The 13,781-nt window shown below is 35.1% G+C and overlaps 1 long non-coding RNA gene across 1 annotated transcript in view; it reads right to left on the bottom strand.

Moving 5' to 3' along the window:
• Positions 1-12,728, bottom strand: part of LOC104668201 — a 37,253-nt gene extending 24,525 nt beyond the window's left edge. Inside the window, exon 1 of the long non-coding RNA XR_748784.2 lies at positions 12,521-12,728. This is a non-coding gene — a long non-coding RNA (uncharacterized LOC104668201). The remainder of the gene's footprint in view (positions 1-12,520) is intronic.
• Positions 12,729-13,781: the final 1,053 nt, after the last annotated feature.

Raw genomic sequence — 13,781 nt, 5'->3', positions numbered from 1 at the left:
CACAAGGTAAAAGTTGCAGTGATGTGGGTTGGATAAGTCTGAAGATTAAATCTATACATAAAGACTGCAGTTTAAAATATTGTATACCTGAGATTTGCTAAGAGAAGATTTTAGGTGCTCTTACCACACACATTCACTTTCACACCCCCACATACACACACACAGTTACTATGTGAGCTGAAGGATTTGTCTATTGCATGATTTAAAATTTCACTATGTAAATGTGTATCAAAACTTCATGTTGTCCACATTAAATATATGTGATTCGAAAATAATAAAGGCATGCATGCATAGTGTTCATGGTGGTGCAAACTGGTGCTAACAATGTGGCACTATTGCTGAAAACCTTGCAAAAGTGTCCTTGCCCTTTGATCAGTTACATATTTTTAGAAATTTTTGGTAAAGGATAAAATCAGATATGTATCTAAGGTTTTAGCTCAAAGTCATTCACCTCAGATAGTTATAAATATTCTTATAGCACAAAAAATATAATAATGTCCAATAAAAAAACTGGCTGAGTAAAAAAAGAAAATAAAGACTTTAAGATTACATCTTATTCTGAAATATGTTTTGAAAACATGTACAAATACTTCATAAATAATCATTGTAATGGTTTTGTTTACATTAATTTGCTTTGGTTAAACATATTAGTGCGGTTATTGTTTTTTCAGCTATGAATAATGAAATCCTTAAAAAACTGTATTTGAATTATAAAACAGAAAGAGCAAGGTAGACAAAAACCAATGTAGCAGATTTTCCAGGAACAAATTTATACAAATACACAAAATAATCCATATAGAACCATGGCTCTATATTTTGTATAATATAATATAACACTAATTATAACTATTAACAGTCATTTTATTTGTGATGTATTTTTTAGTACTTTCTTTGCAATATGCAATTTTCCTTAAGAACAACTTTATGGATTCTTGTGTTATTTAACGTTGGAAGAATGCTTTGACAGTCTGAATATGTGGGCCTCTCTCCCGTCATTTTCGGTAGTAAAGTGAAATCATTTTCAGTTTCCAGTGAATTCACTACTCTCTTAATTGCCCCCTGAGGAGCAAAGTGTCAGCAAGAATTTCTACCGAATCTTGCATAATGATTAAAAATGGAGAAACCAAGGCAGCTACAGAAAAGGTCACTGTATAATCTCCTCTTATTGAAACAGATAGATTTAATGGAAGTACTCCATCTTTTCGGTAGATACTGGCGACTTTTCTCAGTCTTGAAGAAAAGATCCCTTCCGATTTTATTACGCTGAATTAAATGCTATCTTTATGAGTTTCTTCTTTTCAACAGTAATGGGGTGAGAGTCTTTAACTTCCATTTTTTTCATCATGAAAATTAACTTAAATAAGGCTTAATTGTACTTTATCAAAGACTAGAAAAATATTCATTTCCACAGAAAAAGATTTGTATTCTCTTTTAGTTTCAGAGCTTAGGAATAAAGCCTGCTCAGCCTCTGAAAATAGCTGCCCACATTCCACTGTTTTGAGTGTGATTGAATATACACTCTTTTCCTTTAATATTTAGAAAATGTTTTCTATTGCAGAAAATGTAATTAACATGAAATTGTAGACAGTTTATTATAGGAAGTTACCAAGTATACCTTATTCAAAACTCCTATTTATAGATGAGAATTAAATTGAGTAATTGTAGAGTCCCCTAAATAATAATGATCATAATAATGACATTGTCAACAGCCAATATACTTTCTGGATACTAACAATCTTCTGGCCAATCTGATAAACACTTTTTGCACGTATTCAACTAATTTAATCCCCATATGTCTTTTACATAGCAGTTTGTTACTCCCATTTTAGAGGGAGCAAACTGATTTTTATCAAGGTTAAATAATTTTTCTAGATCCCACAGTAGGCAAACTAAACTCTAAAATCATGGTTCAGGTATTTGAGGAAATTCATGAAATTTAGAGGCTGAAAAATATAGAACTTAAATTTTTTCATAATAAAAGCTACTCATCGTGAAAAAATATTTGCCTATGAACATACATATTTGTGCTTTGGGCACTGTAAACTTTAAGCTAACTGTATAAAAAAAATTTCTGAGAGGCAAATAATGTCTACAGAAAAAAATGTTTGCAGTAATGGTGTCATTTTACAGTATTTTACAAACTAGCAGTCCTTTCATTTGAGGTTTAGTATGCTTAAATCTAAAAACCAAAATGGAATTCTGTAAAATAATTCTATATAAATTAGCTTACTTTAGTTCACTAAGATTTTACTGATTGCTTTGTTTTATAAGGAAAATAAACTCATATATGAAGTTCTGGCTCATAATTCCTCAAGAGATTTGCTTAAAAAAATTGTTCAAAAGACTGTGCTTAAAGTTTGGTTTACTTAGATATTGTGAAAATAATTTGAAATCAAAACACTTCATATGTAATAATAGTTATAAGAGTCCCAATGTTAAAAGAAGCAAATCTATTTAAAACTTGTACATATTTTTCATGTGTTAAACAAGCTTAGAAAATCATACTATAAAATTAATTCATATGGCTTAACTTGGTTATAAACTTACCTTTTTAAGAAAATTGAGTTTTATTCTCTTGCATTAAGACAACACATGATCTTTCAGATAATTGTAAGTAGTTACAAATATGTAAGCCCCAAGTATATATCTTAAATACATAATATATATTACAGATTATAAATATGTATATACATAATTTTGTAATGCTTATTTTAAATATTTTAAAGTTAGCATATGTTGATGTAACTAGTTTCTAAATATATCAATGGTAATTTTCTAGTTTTTCAATGTCCCATAAATTATTTAGCCAGTTTCTCCTTGTTCGGATATTTAGAGAGCATCATTTGATGCTATTGGGGAAAAGTCTAAGACATTTTTCTACACTGAGCAAAATAAATTTTAGGAAAAGCTTAATGGTAAAGCAAATGTGTTGTTGAGATAGTATCTTATATCTAAGATTAGTCGAATGACTAAAATTGTATCATCCCTTTTTACATCCATATGTTTAAAAGGGCCAAGAGGAAACTTCCTAATGTATGAAATTGTACTTGTAAATGTTACCTCTCTTCGTCAGCTTTCATTTCCCTGATTAACACTCTCTTACAGGTGGAACGGACTATCACTTACAAAAAAGCCTGAGGCTTGAAATCCATGGTTCTTTGAATGTCAGATTGAGTTTATTCCTCAAACGTATGGTTTCTTATTTCGAAGAGAATATATACTTACATTAGTCACACAAAATTCTTACTATGATTTTTAATTGTTTCTTTGTTTTGACAGGCCAGAATAACAAATTCGGGTTGATTTGTACCAGTTATTCTACAGAATCTTATCTCTAAGAAACCTTCTCTACCTCCTAAATTTTAACTTTGTTCATCTCCTTAATATTTATAGAAAGCCATGCTTCCATTCTGCTACATTGTGTAAATAAACATAAAAAATTTCTTGCTCAGGCACGGTGGCTCACGCCTGTAATTCCAGCACTTTGGGAGGCCGAGGTGGGCGAATCATAAGGTCAGGAGTTTGAGACCAGCCTGGCCAACATTGTGAAACCTCGTCTCTACTAAAAATACAAAAATTAGCTGAGCGTGATGGCGAGTGCCTGTAATTCCAGCTACTAAGGAAACTGAGGCAGAAGAATTGCTTGAACCTGGGAGGCAGGGGTTGCAGTGAGCTGATTGTGCCACTGCACTCTAGCCCAGGCAATAGTGAGAGACTCTATTTAAAAAAAGACAAAAAGCCCAATAAAATGTCTTACATAGTAAATAAATATGTGTATCAAAAATTGATATTTTAAAAACTATCATAAAATTTCTAAGTTATTTATATTTTAACATCATAGGATAAAAAATTCTCCACTAGGTTTGTTGATTTAGTCAATATAGTAGATATTTGCCTTTATGTGTTGTCTAGCATATACAGTACTCATATTTCACAAAGGTATCAAGTTTCATTTGAGAGAAGTTGTTTCTTTCTGGCTCTGTATTGTGTTTGGTAACTATTTATCCCATTTTTTATCCTTCCACTATGGAATCACAAAAGTACCGGATCCTTCCCCTCCTCAATTTCCAGGAAAATAAATGATAGATGGGCAGTAGTGGGGGAGAGGGGTCATAGTAATGCCCAGCACATGCTGTCTCCCAGGTCTGAATTTTGATTAAGCAGCTAAGGATAAGGTAACTCATCCCTGAGTCTTATCAGTGGCTGTGATGGCAATGTTCAATGCAGCTGTCAGATAATTGCTATTTGCAACATGAATCAATAATTTGAAAGAGCTCATACATTCTTAGCCCTTGGTTGTAATTTATGACCTCTAGTTTATAGAAATAGTGCAGATAATTATACTGTTAATTCATCATAGTAATGTAATATTACTTAAGACTTACCTTAGGCTATGTTCCCTGACAACTATTTTGCATGCACTATCTCACTACCTGTATTGCGCAGTGTTTGAAATAGTATTTAACTCTCTAAGGGCACGCATGCTTGGATTCATAGCTCTAAATCTAGAGTTCCAGCTCTAAACCCTTCACTGTCCTATCTATTGTCAACCTATTTAGTTTCTTATCTATTATTTTCAGCTCATGCAACATCTCTTGAGGACTTCATTTCTATGAGACAGAGCACTATACACTGGATTTACACAGTTTAATTTGATATTATCCCTGCCTTCGTTGCAGTTTATTAAGAAGAGACTGACATTTAAGCAATGAAGTGAAATTGAATATGGTACTCACCATGATAGATGTCAGGGATAGGGAGAGGATTAATTAAAGATAATGGTCAGTTCATGGATCAGGGTCAGAATAGGATTTACAGCAAAGTGGCCTGCTAACACTTTAAAGATTATGAGGTATTTTGTGGCAGCCAAAATACAGGAGAGATTTTAAGAAAAGGTAACACCTTGACTAAATTTTTGTAGCAAGGAAACAAAGTGCCATATGTTAGAAATGGAATTTAGATTGTCCTGAATAGAGAGAGGGGAAACACCTATGTAGGAAACAGCATGTGAAAGTTTAAAAGGTGGGCAAAGGCCAGATCATGGAAAGTGTCAAAGGTCATGACAACAATTTACACTATTTTGCTGCATTTAATAATAATATGCAGATATTTTTGAAAATAGATAATAAAATGATCAATTAGAAATTTTGGAAGGTGTGTTTATATTTTAATTATATACTGAAAAGATTATAAAATTATGATTAATCTTTGCAACGGTAGCCAGTATTATATCTAGTGCATTATGACTTACAGATTCTAAGAGATTGAATGTAGATCCACTCCAAGGAACTAAGAGCTTTTAAATTAAGTATAATATTGCTTTTTATTCAAACTGTTGTGTCTTTCTGAGTTGTAGAATTAGCTCTGGGTAAATCGTTTGTAGAGATTTGTCTTGACAATATTTTCATCTTCTGCATTCTCTGAAGTGCCCTCTCCCTCATCGTACCTTGTTTTCTCAAAATTCCTTTTGTAGTTCAATGATACTTTTAAGCATTATCCACATATAGTTCTCTTGGCACATGGGTTACTCCCCAGTGGCAGCAATCACAATTAAAAAAAAAAAAAACAACTTAGGTTAACAGTAGAGGCTATGTTTATTGGGGCTTTCTTTGTTTTTGTTTGTTTGTTTGTTCTGAGACAGAGTCTCACTCTGTCGCCCAGGCTGGAATGCAGTGGTGCAATCTCAGCTCACTGCAAACTCCACCTCCCAGACTCAAGCAATTCTCATGCCTCAGCCTCTCTAGTAGCTAGGATTACAGGTGCCTGCCACCATGCCCGGCTAATTTTCTGTGTATTTAGTAGAGACAAGATTTCAGCATCTTGGCCAGTCTGGTCTCGAACTCCTGACCTCAAACCATCTGCCCTCCTCAGTCTCACAAAGTGCTGAGATTACAGGGAGGAGCCACCATGCCTGACCAAATCTATGTTAATATAGTATCTCCATCTGAGTTTTATTATTTGGATAACCTAAAAAGTAGCCTTAATTGTTGAAATTTGAGTTGCAGCATGTGATTTGATAAGTTGTGACCTTATTAATAAGAATTTTTCAGCAGCAATTAAGAGTGTAGACATATCCAGAATATTGTGTTGAATCATTTATGGCTCCACAGTTTTCTGAGATTTATTATGCATCATACTTCACTGTCCTTAAAAAATTTCTTCCAGAAAGATTAATATGGCAACATCATGAAAAGCTGCACCCAGACAGATTGGGTAGTGTGATCATAATGTCAGGGGAAATGAAACAAAATCTAGTACTTTGAGGGTCCAGGATTGAGGAAGTGGTCATGGGAACAGAAAGAAGCTAAAAGTTGCAGACATTACAAAAAATACATATACATAGGTAATCTCTTTCAACTTACTGAAGGGGAGATAAGAGCCAAAATTTGTTCTACATTTTTGGTCCTAGGCTAATTAATTGAGAAGTCTTTAGGAGTGACAGGGGTAGGGGAGAGCGTACGGGTTTGATTTTAAACATAGATGAATGGGGACGACCACCTGGCAGAAGGGCAATGCCATGGTGAAATAGAGAAATTTGGAAGTACTTGCCAATAGAGAGACAAGACTAGAGGGATGAAGGTATAGTTTTGAAAGAAAGAACAAACTAGTATTAGAAAATGAAATAGAAATAAATTAGAAAGGGAAAGCAATTCCTGAAAAGTATCCCGCTAACAAAGACAGAATACTAAAATCCAAGGGAATAGGATATTTCTTAAAGGAGATAGTGATCCATCTAGACTCTAGAATGTTGTTGTTGTCATATCAGAGTGTTCGGAGATTGTGGAGAATGAATAATGAGAAAATGCTTTGGATTTTGCTAGACAGGTGTCATTAATTATATTCAAAAGTACATTTTCAGGAAGCCACAAGGGCAACCGCTAAATGAAAAGAAGGAATCCATCCTGAAAGAACAGAATAGATGGTGAAATAATGGATGTAGGTAGGAATGCTAACTAGACTCTCTTTTGGTTATCATTGCAATACATATTGAAAGTATTTATTTTTGCCTCTGCAGAGAGTCTGGTACTCAACCAAGGGCCTCTGTGTCATTATTTTGTATATCTCTGGAGCCTGACACAAAGCCTGCACATAGTGAGCATTTCAGGCATGCTTTAGAAGGTCGTCACAGAATGTAAGGAGAGAAAAGGAGAGGAATAATGGGGAGACATTAAAGGCAGCCAGCCAGTCAGGTAGCTAGCTTCTGTCCTCCTTCCCTCTCTCCCTTCCTTTCATCATGTTGTCTATACTTTTCCCAATCCGGGTCTGTTCCATCATCTTATCATATTTCATTTTTTTGGGGGGGGGGGGGATGAGGTCTCTCCATCGCCCAGGCTGGAGTACAGTGGCGCGATCTTGGCTCACTGCAACCTCCGCCTCCCGGGTTTAGGTGATTCTCCTGCCTCAGCCTCTCGCATATCTGGAACTACAGACATGAGCCACCACACCCTGCTAATTATTTTGTATTTTTAGTAGAGGGAGAGTTTCACCATGTTGGTTAGGCTGGTCTCAAACTCCAGACCTCAAATGATCTGCCTGCCTCGGCTTCCCAAAGTGCTGGGATTGCAGGCGTGTGCCACCGCGCCCAGCCATCTTATATTTCTAACTGCACCTGAATATGAAATGTTTCATCAAATCAGGGCTTCTTTATCCAACCTCCAATTATCAATGCCATTCTTGTTTCTTTGCCTTTGAAAATTAGATAAAGCCTGAAATTCTTATGCCACCAATCTTAAACCTGAAATTCTTGTCCCACTAGTCTTTGCAAATTTTTAATCAATGCTCAGCTGAAACATTACCTCCTTCTTGTTAATTTCAGCTACATATCTTTTTCCACAACTCCCGAAATACTTAACTGCCCTATAGATTTGACTGCCCAGCATATACTTAACACATATTCCTGCATACCTGCGGAATGTCAGGCTTGGTAACACATCATTTAGCATAAGACAGTCTCACTCTGTTACCCAGGCTGAAGTGCAGTGGCGTGATCTCAGTTCACTGCAACCTCCACCTCCTGGGTTCAAGTGATTCTCCCGTCTCAGCCTCCCTGAGTAGATGGGACTACAGGTGCCTGCCACAATCCCTGGCTAATTTTTTGTATTTTTTAGTAGAGATGGGGTTTCACTGTGTTAGCCAGGATGGTCTCAATCTCCTGACCTCGTGATCTGCCCCCCTCAGCCTCCCAAAGTGCTAGGATTACAGATGCAAGCCACCATGCCCGGCCCTTACTTACCTACTTCTAAGTCAACAGTAAACTCATAAACCTTGTATAATGACTGTCTGTTATCAGCTGCCAAAGTGAAACACTAAATAACTACCATGGATTGATAAGTAATCTAAGCTGGGCTGATAAGCAAGAAGGGGATTGGTCTGCTTCTTCACAAATTGGCTGTAAAATGAAATCACCTGAGGAGCTATAAACATCTTGAAGCCTGGGTTCCACTCCAGAGATGGATTTAATTGAAGAGGAGTGAGGCCTGGACATAAAGAGTGCAAGATCTTCCCAGGTGATTCTAGTATTCACTAAAGTTTGAGAACCCCTCAATTAGTGCACAGTCAAGAAAAAGTTTTCAGTCTAAGAAAATCTTCGTGGTAAACACTGAAAACATTCTGGAATTCCCCGATTTAAGCTTTCCTTGGCCCAGAGCTTCAATATGAAGAATTGATTGTGATAACTCCTTTGCATTCCTTGTTTTCAAGAAGCTTTTCTATGAATGGTTCACTAGCTGCACAACTATCCACTCATAGTTTGCAGGCACCGCAGGCAACTACCACCAACTGTAAGTCATACCGAGCTACTCAGTCTTCTTCATGAAGACTGTTAGATGCTGATTCAGCTCTCTAGCATCCTGCTTGGAAAGGCTGGGGCTTGCTCACTAACCAAAAGGTAGTACACATTGCTATAGGTAGTACACACTGATTTAATAAATTATAATTAATAAATCTACTCTGACATCTATAGAACATTTAAAGTTTTTTTTAAATCCCCTGTGACTTCATTTAGTAAAACAAATCATTTAGGTAAACACAATAATTGTATGTGAAAAATGGAGAAACTGAAGCTAAAAGTGGTTAAGTGACTTTGCTTTTCAGCTAGTTATTTGTCAAAGTAAGATTAGAAGTTGGATATCTTCACCAAACTGCCAATGCTTTCCTGATTTCACAAGACTCCTTCCTTAATATCACCTACCGTGTGCTAGAGGACTACGCCAAGTGCTTCAGGAGAAGAAAGAAATATATAAATCTCATTGTTCCTATTCTGATACTGTTTAAACTTACACTAGGAAGATAATATGCATATATCACATACTTTAGTCATAATTAAACAGACAGGAAGGCAGAAACACAAACACCAAGCTAGACATCCTGTTTTTCCCAAAGTCTAAAGCATCAGAGTTCTAAGTTTTGAATACAATATCTCTTTTAGACAATTGATTTTTGTTACTTCTTTAAATATAAATGCTATCATAAGCCTGCTGTATGTGAACGCACCTGAGAGCAAAAACTTACGCATACCCCAAGAATGACCCTGTATGGCAGAGGCAGCTGAATGTGTTTGCTGAGCTAGGGAATCTGGGAGTGGCCACTCCAGAGAGTCATTCCTTGTTTATGAGTAACATCTGAGCCCCCAGCCCAGCCCGTGGAACATGCGGTGTAGAGGGGATGGGGGGGGGGGGGTTGATGAAGGTTGCCAGGTGAAGGATGTTAGGTAAATGGTGCTACGTGAAAGTGCTATATGAGCTGCGTGCCTCTCACAAATGGTTGTGGTTCTTCGGCCCAGCCTGCTGCCACTGGACTTCTCCCTGTAGGTAAGCCCCCCAATAACACTCCCTGTCTCAAAAAAAAAAAAATTCTTCCAATTTCTCAGTATTAGTCATGGTATTTTCTTGATGTAAAATGTGTCCGAAAAACAGAGATTGAAAGAATAAATAAAAAAGTGTCAGAAAAACAGGGCCTGAAAGAATAAATAAAATAAAACAGTACTTCAGAAACAGGCAAGCGGCATAACACTTCCCATTACTGGTCCTTTGTTCTTCAGGATCTATTTATTAGCTCCCTCCCTCTGCATTTAGAGTAGAATGAGAACTAAATATCTTATAAAATGGAAAATAAAATGAAAAACATGAAGTCCAAGATAAAAAAAAAAAAGGTAACTGCAGTGTGAATTCATCTTTCCTCCTTGTGGTTTACTTCAATTGCCACTAAAATGAGTGCTTGTACTGCAAATAATCTCTTCATTCTTTATCCCTTATAGATATGTTCTGTACCTTTTGGGAGCATTGTGAAAATAATATTTATGTTGGGAAAGTAATCTGCTTTGACATTACAGAACCAAAGCATTTTTAATGAGCACCAAGGGTATGTCTTTCTATAGGAATTTTGTTATAATACATATTGTTAGAAAATCACTAGGACATTGTCTCATAAGTTCAAGGTAAAACCATTTATTATATATACCAGTTTACATATATCTAGTTAGATGTATGATTCATAACTTGATTACAATAGGAATAAAACATATCACTAAAGAATTAGATAACTTTTCTACAGCATAACCATATTTTGATATTATTAGGTCTTTTAAAGATTTGTTACCTCTCGTTTTTTATATTCATTTATGCTGCTCAGATCAAACCAAGTAGGACATTTGCTGCTCAGTTACTAAGGAAGAAGAAATTTTAACAACTTGCCAAGTGTAGAGCTCCATTAAGTGACCGTGGGACTCCTTAGAATTGAAGAGGCTCCAAAAAAAGAGTATAGCATCCTGCTTTGATAAGCAACCTAGAATTTTTAAAAAGAGACTTTTACTTATAAATTGTTGCAGGTTTTATTTAGTTTACAGTGTTGAAATACTATTTGTATTTCGAAGTGTTGTATACAGTCCTGTAACAGGTACATTTACTAAAAATCCGTTCTTCAAGATGTTATACAGTCTTAAGCCATAAACTAACTGCTGTGTTCCAAACTTGCTACCAAAAAATAAGTAAAATAAAATAAGACCCAATTATCCTCCTTTACATTTGAGGTTTTAATTTCAGAAATATTTCATTCAGATTACTTAGTGGAGAAAAAAAAATCCAATTTGTAACTCTACCAGGACAAAATGTGATTTTACTTTTCACACGTTTGCATGGCAGCGAGATCTCACCAACAATGCTGATGATGCTAGACGGTGCATATCCCAAAAGCTAGGACAGCTTAGTGCATCAGAATCTCACATTTTCTCAAGGTAGTTTTTCCCAGAAAGTGATCATTATTGCCTCGTGTTCTGCTCAGGGATCATGAAGTCCTTCAAGAACATAGCTAGGTCTAATTGACTGTTATATCATTGACAATAATCATAAAAGGTATGTAAAGGTGTGTTAAATAACACAGTATTTGCTTTTTTTTTGACTTTTGTAATCCAGAAATACATGAATGCCTTAAAAGTAGTTTTTCTAATGAATGCATAAACTCATCAGTGTGATTATTTGTGTAAGTTACTAATTTACTTTTTAAAATATTTTATTCATTGAAAATATATATTTTTAAACAATCACTTATATAATTTACACATTATTAATTTGATTGATAGAAACATACTCCTTAAGTAACCTTTTATTCATACTCATTTTTTATCCAAACTATAATAAATATTTATAAGTAACATTTCTCTGATGGGAAATATTGATAAATATTTTTAAGACATTCTTTTATTCTGTAGGTCATTTAATTATATTTCACATGGAAAATGCCTTTAGTTCCAAGACAGATACCTGACAAGTAAACAGTTTTAATCTGATCTTTTTTAGCTACATTTATTAGAATTCAGAATTGGAATAGTCTAAGATTTCCTATGTCTATGACGGCTATTTTCTACCCTGACTTCTCTCAGAATTCAACTGGTCTTAGATTTAATTCAGCTTTTCATATTCCCATCATTTTACTGTCAAAGTAGGCTGACAGATTCATTTTATCTAGATATATGCAGACTTGGTGCAAGGCACAGACGGAAAGGATCTGGACTAATGCACTCAGCTATCAGGCACCTTCTATGCACTGCTGAACAACCCATTCCAGGCAGGGTTCAATGTCATGATTCATTGAGAGTTTGGCCCACCCAGGAATGGGGGCAAGGCAAAAAATGACAATACTTTTAACAATATTTCAAGAAGACAATTGTTGAAATGAAATACTCAAATCAGTTTCTTTGAATTCGTCCCAGTGGATTGGTGACAGGTAGAATGCTGCTCTAATGAATTAGGGGAAAGTGATGGTTGCTTGAACTATATTGATGTGGTGGAGACACAGAGAAGAAGAGAAATTGGAAAGCTATTGAGGAGAAAAATCAATAGGACTCGACCAATTGATTACGCAGGTTAAGCGAGAAAAGAGTCAATGATGACTTTTAGATTTTATATAAATTTTCATCCATAATTATCCATAAAATTGTCTGACAAAACAAAATGATCTACTCAGTAGAACCTGAAATATAGCTCTTGTGCTCCAATAAAATTCTGTTCACTATAATGCAACTTACAATAATGTGAAATGTTGGAAACAGGAATACTACTGGATCATCAAGGAGTCAGTCTTCTGAAAGAGTTCAAATAGTTTCCCTAAAGAGTAAATAAGGCGTGAGTGATGTTGGGGCTATTCTGGTACAAGTGAGTCAGGCAATAAAGGCAGGGCCATTTGCTATCATGTGCTATCCACTCACATTCACATCGAGTGCTCACAGAAGTGTCTTCAACTCGGAATGTACACGATGCTGTGTTTCAGTCTCAAAGTTCTGATACAGTGTTTTAGTCTCAAAATTCTGTCTCTGAACACTTTTGCAGTCTTAAAGAATATTGACACCTCCAAACCATTGTTTTTTTTAAATATTATGTCTCTTTATATTTCCCGTATTTAAAATTAAAACTCCACACAAACACACACGCACAAACACACACACACACACACACACATTATTATGTATGTCAGTGAGAGCGGTGACATCTTCTCTCACCATGTAGCCTCAAAGAAACTCTACCTGTGTGAGAGAAAGAGAGTAGAAAAATTCACATAGCAAGCAGGTTAGTACGAAAGTAGCACAATCCTTTAAAAGGATGGCATGGATCATCAGGCGTCACCACACAACACTTTGAGAACCACTGCTACAGTATTAATAAAATGAATGGTATTTATTGACCATCTACTGTGTATGACAAAATATGCTAGAGCCTAGTCATATATTGTTATTCGATTTTCAATAGCTTAGAGAATGTTATTTTCATATAACATTTGGGCAATTGATGTCTAATGAGAAAAATGTTATTTGTCTAATGTAATGTTAGATAGGAAAAGAATTTCAAAGCCAGATCAATCTGCATCCAGAATCCATCTTTCCCCTATACATTATAATTTTACCAAGTAACAATTAGTCAAATGGTGTTTGTTTAGAAATAATTATGAAAATTGCATTGGGAAACAATGTTGCCAGTACAAGATCTCTAAGGTTTCCTCCATATGTTTTTTTCTGCTTCTTATATAAGTGTCCAGTACTTTTTGGGATTAAAAAATCAAGTAATTAACTAGGCATCTGGAACTGACATATTTAGTTTTGTCTAACTAGTGGAGGTTTATATATGAGAGTTTCTTCATAAATTTATTTCAAATTTCACTTACTTTTGTGATAAAAACTCATTTTTCTAGAATCACATGTTACAGCCCCCAAGTTGAAAATCCAGGAGTGTGTGTTTGTATATGTGTGTATATTTTTAAAACTTAATTAAGAAAAATATAGTTTAAAATTTATT

The sequence above is a fragment of the Rhinopithecus roxellana genome, chromosome 21, assembly GCF_007565055.1.
Source record: "Rhinopithecus roxellana isolate Shanxi Qingling chromosome 21, ASM756505v1, whole genome shotgun sequence".
Lineage (NCBI taxonomy): Eukaryota > Metazoa > Chordata > Mammalia > Primates > Cercopithecidae > Rhinopithecus > Rhinopithecus roxellana.
Note: the sequence above shows the minus strand (reverse complement) of the source record. Positions and strands in the feature narration are given on the sequence as shown.